This window comes from Astyanax mexicanus, chromosome 14 (assembly GCF_023375975.1).
Source record: "Astyanax mexicanus isolate ESR-SI-001 chromosome 14, AstMex3_surface, whole genome shotgun sequence".
NCBI lineage: Eukaryota > Metazoa > Chordata > Actinopteri > Characiformes > Acestrorhamphidae > Astyanax > Astyanax mexicanus.
This window is the reverse complement of record NC_064421.1, coordinates 18,359,364-18,375,945: the sequence shown is the minus strand read 5'-3', so window position 1 is coordinate 18,375,945 and position 16,582 is coordinate 18,359,364. Positions and strand designations below refer to the sequence as shown.

General features: G+C 37.6%; 1 protein-coding gene across 5 annotated transcripts in view; it reads left to right on the top strand.

The window, feature by feature from the left end:
• The first annotated feature begins 315 nt into the window (after window positions 1–315).
• Window positions 316–16,582, top strand: part of ctbp2a (C-terminal binding protein 2a) — a 65,467-nt gene continuing 49,200 nt past the window's right edge. For 2 of the 5 annotated variants that reach the window (XM_007251937.4, XM_007251931.4), the window contains exons 1-2: window positions 316–689; window positions 8,986–9,073. The gene's annotated coding sequence lies outside the window, so the exon portion shown is untranslated. The remainder of the gene's footprint in view (window positions 690–8,985; window positions 9,074–16,582) is intronic. The other 3 variants (XM_022672975.2, XM_007251932.4, XM_007251933.4) reach the window with 2 other exon arrangements.

Sequence of the window (16,582 nt, the reverse complement as noted above, 5' to 3'; positions counted from 1 at the left end):
TATCATCAGATTTGTGTTGCAAAATACAAAAACTGAAAAATTAAGAGAAGATTCACTTTTTCATACATTTCTTGAAATTCCGTTTGCAAAATGCTAAAATAAAAAACTATAATTTGGATTCCTTCTTCACTATTCTAAATGGACAAAATTAAGTAATGAAGTTTTACACACAATTTTCTCATTTTAAATGTAGCACCAAGTTGCTGTAAATCTCTTTCATGACAGAGGAGGAGAGAAGAGAAAGGGCAGTGTGGTGAAAGTGTGTAGAGTTAATAAGCTCCGCCTCTGTAAAGAGAGAGAGGGAGAAGAATGAGAAACATTCCCCCTCAGAGCTGCTGCTGCTGCTGCAAGTGGACAAGATGAATCCGAGCAGCCAAAAGAATAGGATTGCGGCGGCCGGGTCCAGCACACCGACCGAGTCCGCTGCCCTGTAAACACTCTTACTGCACAGCGGCGGCTGAATCTGAGGCGCGCTCTGCTCCCCGGTATCGGTGCGGTAGCGCCGTTTTTACTCCCTCAGCGCCGGCGGGTTAAGTTTCTGAGCGGTTTCTCAGGTTAGCATATTCCCGCACGCACGCGGGGCGCTATTGTAGTGGTGATTGTTATTAAGGTGCACGAAGAGAAATAGAGGGACGTGTTTACCACCACCACCGTCAGCAGCAGTGCGGAGACAGACCCCCGGGACCGAGGTAAGATCAGCTTTAGAGCTCGAGCTGTTCTTATAACTAAACGGGTGTTGTTTGGCTGTAAGAAGGACTGTAGGTTAGCTAACCTAAGTAGTGTTGCTGGTTAATGACCGCCCGTTTGTGTGGCTTGCCCTGTTCTGCGCCATGGAGGCACCGAGGAGATGAGGGGGTAGTAGGCAGAGGTAACTGTTAGTAGGCTGATTTAGGGTCAGCTAGAGGCAGCTGGAGTACCACTATCCGAAAATGCAGCGTGTAACTTACTCTTCTTATTAAAACATGTGGTTTGTAGGTAGAAATGTAAATATTACTACACATGTAGTGCCATGAGCGTGTTATTTGTTTTTAAATATATTATCTTGTGTCTGCCTAAGTAATTAATATAGTTAAAAAAGAAAGGCAACGTATCCACAACAGGTTAGACTCTAAAAGGGCAGATTTTAAAAGACTGAATGTAATAACACACAGCTAGTTATTAACTAAAGTGTTCATTCAAGTCCACATGAACTTAGGTCAGACACTCAGTCAGTCAGTAGTAATGAGCAGCCATACACATGACTTTAGCTCAACCCTAATCAACCCCAGCTGATGCAGCTTCTAGCTAATTAGCTACTGTCTCCAGAAGTCCCTGATTAGCAGAATGACCGACTGTAGAAGGGCAGATCTCCAGAAAAAGGAGTAATTCACTAATGATTAATAAAAATAATAAATACAGTCTCTCCTCCAATTAATTAGTCATGAGATATGCCCTATAGGGAGTTTGGCCTTGGATTTAATAACTTAACTAACATACAAATATTATGTTTGTCTCTTGTTGCAGGCACATGATGGTAATATTTAGAAAGATATAAATACTATTATGTAGCATAAAGGACAACAATTTCCTAACTATTTTTTATGTTCTTGTAGTAATCAGATCAGAACAAGTTACATGGATCACGAAAAACCTTCGTTTAAGCATTTGGATGGTTAAAACAGGCTTGTATAAGCAAGCAATACACTTTTTAAAGGAGCTAGTTTCTATCCAGAACTAACCCAACACTACTTTCTGTAAATGAGATGAAATAAACAAACAGGTTTACACACTGTCCTGTGATGATGCTCTCAGGATGTTCAGTAGCTATATGTCACTTGGGAACTTGATGAGTTAAAAGTAAAGGACAGATTGTTGTAAGGAACTTTAAACCTTTTTTTTAGTGCAAAACTCAAAAAAAGAAGCAAATTTTATACATAATCAGCAGTCATATTTCTATGGACATGACTGGGCATGTTCCCAGACAGGGCTAGTCTTGGACTTCACAGCATTTTTAATGGAGGTTTTCCATTGAAAAGAGGAGGCGGACACATTGCGTAAATTATTATAATTCACTTAAAGGAGAGGTGTGTAAAAATGAAAGTGCTGTTTCCATAACACACATGTTTCGGGTACACATATGTTACATTTTTTCCACAAATTGTTCTTAGTTTAGCTCTGGAGATAATGTACTGTAGATAAAAGACAACAGAAGCCTGTCACCCCAAAACTTTTTAGCCTGAGAGTATTAGCCTGAGAAGTCCAGTGTTAAACTAGGTTAGTTTAGAAGCAATCATTAGAAATAATCAACAGTCAGCAACAAACTATTACTATATTTTGTAATGAATGCTTTTTAAATGAGTGCCGAGGTTGTCCAAGAATTGTGTGGTGTTGTTCGATGCTGATACTCTATGCTGTGATATGCTTTCAATCCCAGCCATATTTTGGGTTGCATTCAGTTTTGTATGTATTTAAGGTGTTCACAACCAGTCATCAAAATAATCTTTATTAATTGGTGACTGGAAAGGTTTTTCCCAGTTAATAATGTAAGGTTAAAGTTGATTATCAACCCCAAAGTTTCAAATGAGTAGTGACCATCCTAGTGTTTTTTTTTTTTCCTTAAATGACTCAGACTTCTGCTGTGGTTTCTGCAGTGGTCTGACTCTGTTCATTAAGTCATCATTGGGAAAGCCCCACCAATTTAAACTGTAAACCTGTTTTAACGACAGACAACTTTGTAGCATGTCCAGTAATCATGAGTAATAGGAGTTGACCAGTGTAGCGGGAAGTCTCTCAAAAAATAGCTCGTTGGTAAACATGCTCTTCTCATAGCCTGAGGACAGAGTATTCTGCTCCTTCTATGAAAGAAGGGGCACTGTTATAGGCTGTTCCGCATTCACAGTTGCATGTTAAGGTGAAATGACAGGTGACCTTGATTTTGAACAAACACCCTCCCACCCCCTCCATTCCCAGACCCATCTGCAAATACCCCCCTCTCTACCATCCCTGAGGCAGTAACACATCACACACGCAATCACATGACTATCACTGAGGCAGGAAAATGCTCTTTAATATTTATGATTTCCTCTTGTTCGGGGGGAGTGATGGTGGGTGGGAGGGAAGACGCTAATCTACAAACATGAAAGGACAGAATTCGTCCTGCCTTTACTGGTTCATTTGTGCGTATTTCTATGCACATTTTTCTGAGATCATTTGCACTTGCGATGAGAGTCTCTGCAGCACAGGCTGAGTTATTTCAACTTGAATGACACTTACGGTTGATCGATTCAATATATATTTTATAGTATTTTCTTTGAAAATGGTATGAAATGGCTATTGACTTGGATCTAGTGTTTTCTTCAGCAATATATTGTGGTACTTAAAAACATTTTAGAGTACACAATATAATTAGCATTTATATTAACACGTGTAATGCACTAGTAAAGCCTAACCTTCAAAAACTCATAACCAAATGAAACTTTGTAATGGAATATACTGTGGGTCAGTGCATATTTATCTATTAATATATAATAAAAATATATTTTTGCACTTAAAATCAGGGCTCATCAGGAGTTTGGTAAATGTACTATACATGATGTTTTAACTCTGTAACTAAACAAACACCTCTCTGTTCAGTGCTCCTGTTGTAAATATCACAAACTTTGACAAACAGTTTGATGGAAATCTTTACTGCATCTTTACGGCATCTTTAATTGGGCAATGAGTCTATGAATTGTAATGCAAAGGGTTGCACACGCCTGGTTAAATTTGACTTTGAGTGAATATACCTGAACAAATCCTCCATAGGATTCTTGTACATTTTAGAAAACATTCATATTAATTTGCAGAATTTGACATTTGTAATAAAAAAAAAATTCATGTCATATCATAGTTAATATGCCATTACTTTAGCAAATGTCATGTTTCTTCAGAATGTTAAAATAAGCAAATAAACAATAATTGTGCCTGTATATGTAGTATATGCAGAAGTGTGTTTTCTATATGGAATGTAAATGTATCTTCACAAAAATATATATATAATTGCTTGTTTATGGCACTGTCATACTCAAACCTCAGCTTTGCATGAGTAATTAAGTTAAGTCTTGATAAAATGCAAAGTAATACAATTTATTATTAAGGTTTTATTAAAGTCATTTGGGGGGATTTTTATTTTAATGTTAGTATTTTCAGGCCATCTTGTTTAAAATGGTTCTGCTGTTAGGAGTGAAAGAGCATTTTAATGAGTTGCTACAAAAGTAGTAAGAGTGTCTTCTCACCATATTGCTATCTCTAAATTTAAGTTCAGTTAAAATAAACAGTAAATGAAAAATGCACCCATTGAGGGTAATTAAGCAATACCTCTATTTTCATTGTTGAGGTATTTTCATCAGCAGTGTTAACGAAAGAGCCCTCATTACTTATAATTTAAAAGACCCCCTTTACCCTTTCAGCCTCAAGGATCTTACAAGTATGTGTTTTTTTTTTTCTGGTGAGCAGTGAAATTTTACAGACCCTTGAGCTGCACAGCAACTATGAACATTAGTAATTTACCTAATTTCTAATAACATATTTAGTGCATGTTCATTTTTCCTGTTCAGTATTCTCTGGAGTAATATGCCAAGATCTTTTCAAAGGCTAGAGAAATTCAACGTGAAGGATTTTTAATATTGCTTTACGGAGAGATAATTGGTATGAAATTACAGCTTGGCATCTGGCCCAAGAGGAAACATTCAGCGCTAATGTCATTCAGAGCTCTGTGTAAAATTATTTCAATAGCTCTGATTTTTCTCCCTGAGCTCGCAATGTGATGAGTCTGGGGTAATAGGGTTGAAATGTCTCTTTGATATTCTATCTCTCAAGCTCACACACACACACACGCACACACACACGTGCAGAAGAGGAAAAGGGGCCAGCGGACCCCTGCATGTAGAGACAGATGGAGATGCTCAGTACCATGCTGCTTCATTTCAGTCAGGAGGAGTTGAACAGCAAAACCACAGGAGGGTCATGTCTTTTGTGGCTAATATTTCAGGCATTCATACTTGCCCTGATCTTTTATCTCTGGTGTTGGTCTCTCAGTCCAAAAATGACCCCAGTTCCACTCCCACTGCAGAAACTTAGGCACCCTGCGGTTGAGTATTATGAAGGTGCATTTTAAGCCATTTGAGTTTGTTAGGTGGGTGTTGGGTTGGACAGTACGATCAATAAGCTGATATGCTTTTCTGCGGATATCGCTAACATGCTTCTTTAATAGACTCCAGATAGAATTAATTAATTAATTTATACATTACCATTTATTAACCTCTTTTTGTACTTTAGAATAACTCTATTATAATAATAATTGTTTTGTTAAGACTGTTTTGTACGTCATTAGAAAGTAGTCTGATTGTGTGGAGCTGAACTGCTATAGACCAAATATGTGGGTGTAAGTAAATGATAATCTCAGAAGCAATGAATATGTTTTCAGTTAAACTAGACACAAACAGATAAGAATTCCATTGGTTTAAGTGCCTTCTTATCTTACCTGTAACATTAGTATGCAATTTAACTGAAACTCTGTATACTAGGGGTAGGCGATATGTCCCTAAAATTTGTTACTCTGGGTGATATGACAAAACGCTGAATTAGATATTTCAAGAATATTCTACTGCAACAAAATGAAAATTTAAATGTATGATTGCATACATATTGCACACCCCTAACTGAGATCTTAAAAAATACAGATCCAGAAAGTTGTGATACTAATAATACTAATAATGCATTCCAAATATCTCCATATATCCAGGATTAAAGTAAAATAAATTATACTTGACAGATACAATCTATGCTAAAAACGAAACAAAAGTAGTACCCTGATGTTCAAAAATGTTGGTGATATTATTGTGTACAATACGATATGGCACACCCATACCTAACCCATTTTGTGTAGTGATATCAGAAACGTATTTTTTTATTTTAATTAAAAAGCTTGAGCCGTACACTATGTTCAATTTAAACTCTGGTGTTTTTTTTTTTCTGTAACACCACCAGAAATGTTCACTAACCCTGAGTTTAGAATCCTAGAATCCAAGATGGCTGCATTGACAAACAGTAGACAAAACATCAATTCTATACAAATTACACAACAAAAGCTTCTGTGTTTCCGAGCTGTAAGTTGACCATGTGTCCCAATAGTTATTTGTACAGTCAGTGTCATAGTTGTGGGTTGTGTTTTCCCTCAGATAGCTAGATAACTGCTAACTGATTTCTCTGTAGCTAATGGAATGGAATTGACATTTCTGGAAGACATCAAGTTCTATCCATCATGGTGAAGTAACAGCATGAAATACTTTAACTTAAATAAAATACTACATTTCACACAGTGTAGGAACATTAATAGTGACTACAAAGTGCAGAAATGTTGTTTTGTGAAACATTGGTTAGTAAAATAGTTAGCTACAGCATTAGTGAGCAGCAGTGATCTCATCCTGAAACTGCTATTAAGAACACAGACTCTGGAACTGGGTGCAAATAAAGCTACATGCTTGTCATGTTTAATTGGTGGTGTCATTCTATTATTTTAACATTTTGTAGTCAGGCCACAGACACTGCATTTGCACGTTCCTCAAAAGTGTTTTGAACTCTCCTGGGTGTGGTTCTGACTGTAGCTGAAGGGGAATTACACTGTCATGAAACCTGTCTACATCTGAATACTGAGGAATAATGAGGAAAAAGGTCAGGAAAGGTGCAGTGTGTAAGTGCAACATTGCAGCAATTTTGTTCAGATGACTAAATGAGAATCCATCCCAACATTTCTACCACAAAATCCTCATCATCTTTGTTATGGAGGTGATTTGTTAGATTGTCAGCAGAAGGTCATAGAAAGGTCACCCCTATACATAGTGTTTCCGTAATCATCTGGGGTGTGAGAGAACTGCAGAGTGTTTAGTGAAGCTCAGAAAGTGAAAAAACGTAAGCTGGGCTTGAATGGTATCTTTTTTTTAAACTGCTTGTAATTTGGACAAAGAGGTGGCTTAGCATTAGCTTAGTTAGAAGAATTACAGTCAGTTTACCACAGAACAATAATGTCACCAAAAGGTTTGGCTGACTGAAACCACTCTAATAAACATTTAGACAAGAATGACATTTGGACAGACCGTTTTTTTTCCTGTGGCTTTGGATCTTTCTGTAATGTTAGCCCACTCCCTAAGTTGTTGCTTAGCTAGCTTCACCACAGATCCACTGAGTATCAGACAGCTCTGTGCAGATGCTGATGACTAACTGCTGAGCTACTGACACAAGTGTTTGAGGAGAAAAGCTCATGTCTGAGAGCGAAGTCAAGCCACTGATGTTGGAGTGACAGAAAGGCTAAATGTGACAAGTTAAGACATGTTTTTCAGCACTGCACAGATAACTGAGGTTCAATTAACAAATTAATGTATTAATAAGAGCATGAAGTAAGGCAGGTCTAAAGGTGGTCCTGAGAAAGTCCCTGGGCAATTGGTTGCAGGAGAGTTGCTAATTAAGAGCATTTTCTGTGCAAAATGTGCATAGACTCAGGTCGAGACATAATCCAGAGGTGTTCTATTTGACTGTTTTGATTCAGATTAATTAATGTGCCTTGTGTGTCTGCACATCCAGGTTAAAATGCTTAAAAATGAGCGCTGTTGAAGTTAGAACTGCAAGTGGGAATGCCAAAGATGATAAGCAGAAACGTCTGATACTGGAATTTATCACTAATGAGTAAATTTATACAATTATTATTTTCATATTTTTAGAAAGCAGTACATTCATTTTGATTTTGTGAGTTGGGGGGTGGTGAGTTTTGGGTTTCAACCCTAAAATATTCTCACACAGCGCTTTTCAGCCAAAGAACTCTGGTTCTGAAACTGGTTCTATTCAGGCTTTTCAGCGAACCAACATGCATTTGCATCAGTTTTAGTAGAACAGAAAATACACCACAGAATACATGTTCAACAGAGGGAGCTACACAACGGCTCTTGGTTTGCGCTAAAGATCCTACAATTCTTTGGTTCCAGCTAGGAACTTTTCAGGTTCCAGAATCAAGTTTTGTTCATGGAAATGTTTCGAATGGTTCAAATTTTAGGTGCATGAACCAGAACAGAGCCTACGCCACGTTGGTAAAAATGTTAAGAACCTTTAGTCTAAGGATTGTTTTCAGCTTTTTACAGAAATTTGTCACATCAAACACATCATATTTGAAAATGCTGTCCTCACTTTGCGATACTGTCAGCATATAAAATTTCTGCAGTATACGGTATTACTGTTATACCGTCCGAGCCTAGCTTAAGCCGACAGCGCAGACAAGGGCTGGAGAATTCTTGTCCATGAGGGCCAGTGTTTTGCTTTTCCTGTTTAAGCTCACCTTATTCATCTTAACTGTTAATTGCCAGATTTAGTAGATCTGTTAGAGCAAGAAAATCGTCAAACTGTGCTGGACTACAGCCCTCACCTTTCCTTACTTTACACTATGGTCACATTTATAGTTGTTTAATGACTGATCAAGGAATGAGAAAAGATATACAGATAGTTTTGAGGATCTTCCAATAAGAACACTGTTTACCTTTCCTACTATTGAACATGTTTAATACTCAACCTTTAAGCTTGTTTAATGATTCATAGTTTCCAAAATGAGAAAAAAATAGTAAACATATTAAATGCTTCTTATGTCTAATGTGCTAGAGAATTATTAAATCTGCCACATCCTGTTGCACTGTTGTTGTAGGTTGTGTTTGTATGTCTGAACGAGGGAATAAAAACAGTGTGATAGACAGTGAGACGCGTTGTGTGGGAGAAGTGTGAAGCAATAATGAGTGAATATAGACTCTCTGTTTCCAGTTTCAAGCCTTCAGTTTAAAACACTTTTTTTTTTCCTTCTCTCTTCCTGCAGAGGTAAACCAAAAGGTCAGCACATAAATATTTATTAGGGTTTGTAGCTAAAGCAGTGGCAGATTGTGAGCTGCTGTCTGTTGTTTTGAATTGTGATTTTGCCCCTCTGTGTTTCTGCAGTCTGGCAGCTGAGAATTGGAGGAGGCGTTGCGCTGGGTGTGGCTCGCTGACATCGCGGCTTTTCTTCTTGACGTACTGAAAAAGGCGGGTGAGTCCGTTGCAGGTTTTTATTAGCAATGGCATTTCAAAGGTCCCTGGATGAAAACACTGCTTAAGATTCATGCTTGCAGTGATTTCCCTCAGCAGAGAGAGAAAAGAAAGCATCTGCATACCTAACGTGGCACCTCAACAAAGCAGTGTCGAATCAAAATGTCAAGCACTATAACATATATGATCCGTGATGAGGAACAAGCTTCACAGTCCACAGTCCGTCCACATTTCTACCTTTCTCAAATATGTTTCCTTTGTGTGGAAACGATGACCCATCTGTGGAGCTTTGATGAACAGCTCTATCAGTTCTCAGTGTTTAGTATTGAACTATGACATTATATTGTGAAACAGTATAATAAATTGCACACAAACTAACAGGACTGAGTGCAGCATCGCCCTCGGGAGCCGCAGGAAGTGGGGGGCTCAGACATATCAATCACAAAACGCAGCAGAGCCGTCATTGTCTCTCTCTTTCTCACACAGACACACGCTCACAGGTGCAAATAAATCAAAGCAGCAGGTTGGTGAATGGGACAGCTGTAATTCATGCTCTGTAGGAGAGAGAGCACTTTAAAACAGGCACAGCTTTGAAGTGGACACAGGTGATCTCTTTGTGTCGCCCTGAAAAACAGCTGCCCACCCTATGAGATATATAAACAACATTAATAATATTTCTATTCAAAGCTGGAATCTCAAATTATAACCGCTTTGCATTAGGGATGCACAGTGACCTTAATCATAATTGTTTCAGTTAAAAGAGTATCAGTGTTAGAGAGATGTTTGTTTTGGAAGCTGATATTTGATGCAATTTATCACATCATAACCTCCTCATAACTTTCAACACCATAAATAAATCAAATTTTATGAAACTGAAAACGGTAACAACCATATGAAAACACTCCAGCATTTGCATAAAAAAATTAAATTTTGTGGAATCACATGTTGGAAAGCATATTATCTCGTTACTTTATATATAGTTTTTTTTTTATCTTCAATATAAACATGTTCATATATAATTATTTATTTATTTATTTATATATAATATTAGGGTTGTACCATATCGTACATCAACAATTTAGAATACCGTGAACAATATTATACCCTGAAATATCACCCACCCCTTATATCACATCAGGGTACTACTTTTTTGCTGTTTTTAGCAAAATATTAATTTACATTTATCTTATTTTTCATGCTATCTGTCCAGTATCATTAATTTTACTATAATGCTGGATATATTGGGATATTTGGAGTGTATTATTAGTATCATGACATTCTGGTTAATTGACTTTTGTTAAAAATCTGATAAAATTATTATATTTTTTTAATATCTTACTTAGGGGTGTGCCATATCATATCATATGCAATAATAAAATGTGTTTTGTCATATCGCGAAGAGTATCGGTATCGTGAAAATGCCATAAAATTTTTGATATTATTTTAGGGCCATATCGCCCACCCCTAATATATATTATTTTATTAAGCTTTATTCAGGATTAGCTGCACTCCATTCAGTTAAAGAGGACTAATTACACTGTTTGTAAGTACAGAGAAATGGGTATTTGGTCAGTGTTGTCTAAGTTTTAATGATTTTCATAAAAGCAGACTGTGCAGCACAAAGACAAACTGTCACAATACAATTAAATATGATCACATTGCCCATTTACTAATCTGTATTTAGCATTGCACCCACATTATCCCATTAAAATTTCCTGTCTTATTGATATTTAGCTGGAATGCTAACATGTAGACAGACAGTCAGACTACACTAAATATCTTCTTGCTATAATGCCATGCATGGGTTTCTTTCGAACGAGACTAATTGTGAAGACGAGAAAGTTGAGGACTGTATTGATGATTATGTAAAGGATACATCTATTAGGCAAAAGCTTTGGAGGAAAAATGTCTCCAACCCTCCTCTTGTGTTTTCATGCCCAGACTACTTGTCTCGCTGTTGGATCGAGCATGTGTTCTCCTCCCTTTTTCTGGAGAAGATGCCAGCCCACACTCCCACGTCCCAGTCGCTCACAGATGAGCACATTTCGCACGGAGGAAGGGTTGCCTGTGATGGCATATAATAACCGAACACATTTTCTGTTCAGGTTATTACGTTTTATTAAAGTAATTAAACCATTTTTGCTAAAATATTAGACTTGCTGATTAAGCATAACATTTTGTCTCTGTTCTTTATCCATTTGTTCTTTCAGCTCCACTGAGCATATAGGAACACTCTGCAGAGAAACAGATCACAGTCTGTAATTTTAGAACTACATAGTTAATGCTCCTCTTTTCACACTGTTTCTTAATGGTTAGGACCCCAGAGCAGGTATTATTTGGGTGGTGGGTCATTTTCAGCTCTGCAGTTACACTGTGTGTGTGTGTGTGCAAGTGGATCTGGCACAGAAGTCCTGGCAGAGTTATTAAACACCTAGACTGAGAAAGCGGACCAATAGTATTCTGTGGGCAGCATCATGTGATCACTGACGAATGACTAGAGAATGACCAACCCACACTGTGCAACAACAGATGAGCTTTTGTCTCTAACTTTACATTTAGCAGTTGAAGTAGCTAGAAAGGGATGTCTTATAGAGAGGACAGTGAGTGAACACAGTGTTTAAAAACTCGAGCAGCACTGCTGCGTCTGATCCACTTACACAGCACTCCACACACTAACTTAAATTTGCAAACCTTCCTCAATGAATGGATTCAGAACCATATCACTTACCTCAGTTGCTATTAAATCATTTGAGTGTATTATCCTTCATCATCTCAAAGTACATAAAGCTGTACTATTGGACTTTATAGTCAGTAACATGGTGTACTAAAAGTGACCTCCAGTTTAATACATCAAAAACAGTGGAGATCAGTGTGCATTACAGGAAGAAACAGAACACAACAATTCCAGTGCAGGTTTTGAACAGTCGATATCTGTGATAAAATCTTTTTTCAATTCCTAAGGCCCCCTTAAGCATGAAAATAGAATAATCGCAGATCCTTCCCATCCAGCACATCATCTTTTCAGCTACGTCCTTTAAGGAGGTGCTTCAGATAAATGAAAACACAGACTACTTGCTTCACGAAAAGTTTATTTCTGTCTTTTTTTTTTTTTTTTTAAACGGCAGATACTGCAATGCAACCTGATTGGGTTCTAGCAGGGCTAAGTCAGGAACAGGAAGCATCTAATAATAATGACGAATCAGTTGCTGCTGTTAGCTGTGTCTAGTCTCACTTTTTGAGCCCTGATTTTACAGTTTATTGAGATAGCATTACACTGTGATGTTAGCAGCCTGCTAGCTACCTGCATAATTCCACGTCTCTACCGCACCACAAACACATTGGCTACCAAACTACTGCAGCTAGCTAATCAGCCCATATTTGTAATAGGCCCTGCATGAATTTTGTCAGAGGGTAATTGATCACTTTAATGCTTTGAAATCACTAATGTGATTCTTGAATTGTGATTTTATTTATTGTATATTGGAAGAGAGCTGTTTGGTGTTTAAAGCTTCTAACCACTGCTATAAACATGGTTAAAATGTGGTTGCTATGGTATACAAATTGCTTGCTATCATGTTCCTAAGTGGCTGCTAAGGGACCCCAGGTGGTTGCTGTGCTGTTGCTAAGTGGTTGCTACAGTGTGGCAAGGTTGTTGCTGTATACTGCAGTGTAGTTTGAGACAGTTCCTTTGTTGTTGCTTAGTGATTGCTATGTTGTTGCTAATTACAGTAAAGGCAATAACATTTAAAAATTAAAAAAATAATTTATTTTACTTCTGTGAAAAAATATTTTTAGTTAACTTTTTCTCAAGACATTTTTAAAATATATATATATATTTTAGTTTTTGAAAAACAAATATTCCAGCCTTTTATTAGGTTATGGTTTTCATGGTTTGTAGCAGATTCTCCAGTAGTTCTGGACCTTGATTACCCCCTGCTCTGCACATTTCCAGCTCTCAGCATGCCTAATCCAACAAATCAGCTAATTATCAGTCTTATGGCTATAAGTGGGTGAGCTGCAGCAGGGAAATGCAGAACTGTGCTTGATGGGGGTGCTCCAGGATCAAGGTTGGAAACCTGTGGAGTGAGGTGCTAGTTATGATCTTCATCTTCACACTTCTCGCACACAAAGAGAGTGTAAACGTCCCATATTTTTATTATCTCTTTCACAAAGAAGTCTTTGTTGTTCACACGTTTGATCGCTGTTATATCTGCAGGCTGTTTGTGTTTTCAGGTTTGCTTGCCTACTGTTCCTCTAACCTGTAGTGTTAGCTGAGCAATGCACACCAGCAAATTGTACTGATTGAGCTGTGAAGGCTCCCGCTGCTAATTAGTGGCCTGTTAGAAGGTGTTAACAAGCTGAGAATTTGAGAAGAGTTTTGAATTCATTTTGACACAATGCCTGCTGTGTAACACGAAGGTGTGAATGCTATTTATGTTTTTATTGTTCTGAGCTTAGTTTAGTAAAATTCATAATAACAGTGTTGTCATAATAAAATATATTATAACTTAATTTATTATTATTATTTTTTTAATTTCTTTTACAGTTTTGAATCACCAGCTGTCCTCTACATTGTTTAAACAGTAGGAGGTTAGAGTTAATTAAAATAAAATAAACAAATAAACAAATGGTTATTTACAGACAAAGTTCTAGTTAGCAATCATGAACCTGGGAGCTCAATTGAATGTCTTTTGTTTGTCAAGCACTAAAATACAAAGTTACTTTAACAAATGTGACTTAAAACTACTGGTTAAACAATACTGTACAAAAGAACCTTTAAAATACTCTGCAAAACAGAAGCCTTTTGTTAAGCAAGACCAGAGACAGAGTTAACTTCTCTGGGCTCTGAAGCAGCTGCAATGGAGCATCATACATTTAAAATGTACAGTACATTGTGATCAAACAAATCAGTTTTTTTTGTAATAGATTTTTATAGTATTTCTGAAGTTACCCACCAATACAGACATGAGGGAAGGGAAAGATAAAGGAGAAAAAAACAGATAGGGACACCCTAGGGCATACAGGGCAGGCCGTTGTTTCACGTCTAGGCCTACCGTGATAATATTTTTTTGTGAACGATTTATTATCCCAAAAATTATTTCGATACACGATATTTTTGTAAATTTAAGACTATTTAATGCCACTGACATAAAGAGAACAGAATAGCATGAAAAGCAATTATACACTTTTTAAAGACTACTAAACTACATTTTAATTAATCATTTATTATAATGAAGTCAGTTATTGAAGCATGACTGGCTAAAATACTGTTTACTGTTACATATGTGAACAGACATACAAATAAACACAATAGACGATATCACGATTATCAAAAATTATTGAGGTCATGTTTATTTACTGTACGATACTTACGATTAATCAGTATTGCAATGATTGTGACAGGCCTATTTATGTAAAAATATATATATACAAATAAGAACCTCAGTCCTTGTTTTTGTGGGAGGGTTAACCATAAAAATAAAAAAACTCAGTTCATCTCACATTCTTGGATATAACCGTCCAATTTCCATCAGCTTTTTCCCCCTCCAACTCCATATGAAGGCATATGGTATAAGTCAACCTTTCCATGGTGTGAACTTCTCTGACTATGCTCATAAAATGTTCCAAAGTACATTTTTAAAGCATGTATGCTGCCTTCAAGACAAAATCATCTTTTTTTTTTTTTTAAGAAATGTCCATTCCTTTTTTTTAAGAAATTGTACCAAACTTTTATGATTAGGGTTTGTAAATTGTGTGAACATTCTTTTCCTGCTCCTGTAAAGTTTCTATTCAGAGATCCAAGTTAATGTTACTGCACTGCTGATTATAGTTTAATGTATCTGAATGCTTCACACTTTCTGTTTGCATATTAAAGACTGATGTATGCTGATGAATGACTAAGGATTATTGCGGTTAATGGAATGTCATGCTGTTATATGAGCTGTTGTGATGTGTCTCACTGTGGTAGTATATGTGTAAGAAATGCAGTCAGAGGCAAAAATAATGGATACCAGAGGCTTGTTGAGTTTATGGCTTACAGTCAGTGAGTGAAATGTGGGGAGCGGGTGAGGAATGGAGTCAGACAGCGAGGGATTCAGAGGGACAGAGTTTGTTATTTATGTTGATGACAGAGGTCTGTGATAAAAAGCTCTATTATGGTGCCACTCTCTGCTCTGAATGACTGATGCTTGGCCTCCAGCATAATGGCTGGAATTGAGGCAGGCTTTTGTATAATGGTTTAGTATTTCGGAGTGCATGTGGGGCTTGTGTTGTGATCACTTACAGGTTGACTGAGAGGGCATGAAATCTTAAATCACTTTGTGTGTGTGTGATGAGGTAAGAAGTCTCCCTCATCACCAAAGCTGTTGCCAGAGTTTTAATATTCTGTAAAGACAATTGTTTTAACAAACACAGGGAGATACTTACCTGAGAAGGGGGTTCCAAAGGACTGGCAGCCATTACAGTTCCTCTTCTTGTACTAGCCAGAAGGGCCCATGGCAGTGCAGGAGAGAGGGGAGCTGGAGTGAAGAACCTGAAAAAGAAAAAGACTAAGTTAATTAAAAGGAATACTTACCGGTAGATGTTGTGATGAAATGGCCATTTTAAACCTGTGTGAGAATATGTGCACATTGTAGAAAATGTTAATGTTTGTATGCATTTAATTAGGATGTTTTAACCCACCTGCTGAGATTTGGTTTAGCCCGGGGCGGGGCTTCCAGTATTTAAAGGGGCAGTAAGTTAGAGTGGGGGGGCCTTTTTTTCTCATTGTGTAACTGACTGCTGAAGAGTTAGTAAGCTCAGTGAAGTACTGTCCTGAAGCCTAGGCACAGTATTTATTTGTAGGACTGCTGTTCAATGCTAATTTGCATTATAGTCCTTTAATTTGCATTGTATTTTTTAATTCTTTATTTTCCTTTTTTCTTTAATTACACTTTTTTTGAATAAATTCTGCACTTTGAACTTACCTGGAGGTATCCTTTGATCTTGGTGTGGTGGATTCCGATCTCCTACCTTGGCGCTTTCCACACGTAAATCCCTAAGTTCCCCTGGCTTCACACACCTTCCAGTGGAGAACTCTTACAGATGGTGGCAGTGGTGTAGAAACGTGAAGGCACGGCAGCACAGACATCCCATCAAACAAGCTACAACAGAAACAAGAGGACGTCAGTAGATGCCAACACTGAAGAACCAGTCACAAGACCAAAGTGCAAGATGCCTCCTAAAAAAAGTTCAGCTTTGCAAAGTGCCCACCAAGATGAGCTGCGTGAACCTGTTGATGAAGACCATATGCAAGAATCGGCTGCCAATGCTGATGTAAGCATGGAGCAGTTATGCACCATGTTTCGGGACTTTGTTCGTGTGCAGCACGAAAAAGACGAACAGTTGCAACGTGATGCAGCCAAGCAGGAACAGAGATGGCGCTCACTGCAACATCAGTTTGGTTTGCTGCAAGAAGAGATGAAGTGGAGCCAGAGAGAAAGAAGACAAGACGTGAGTGAAAGAGAAGGCA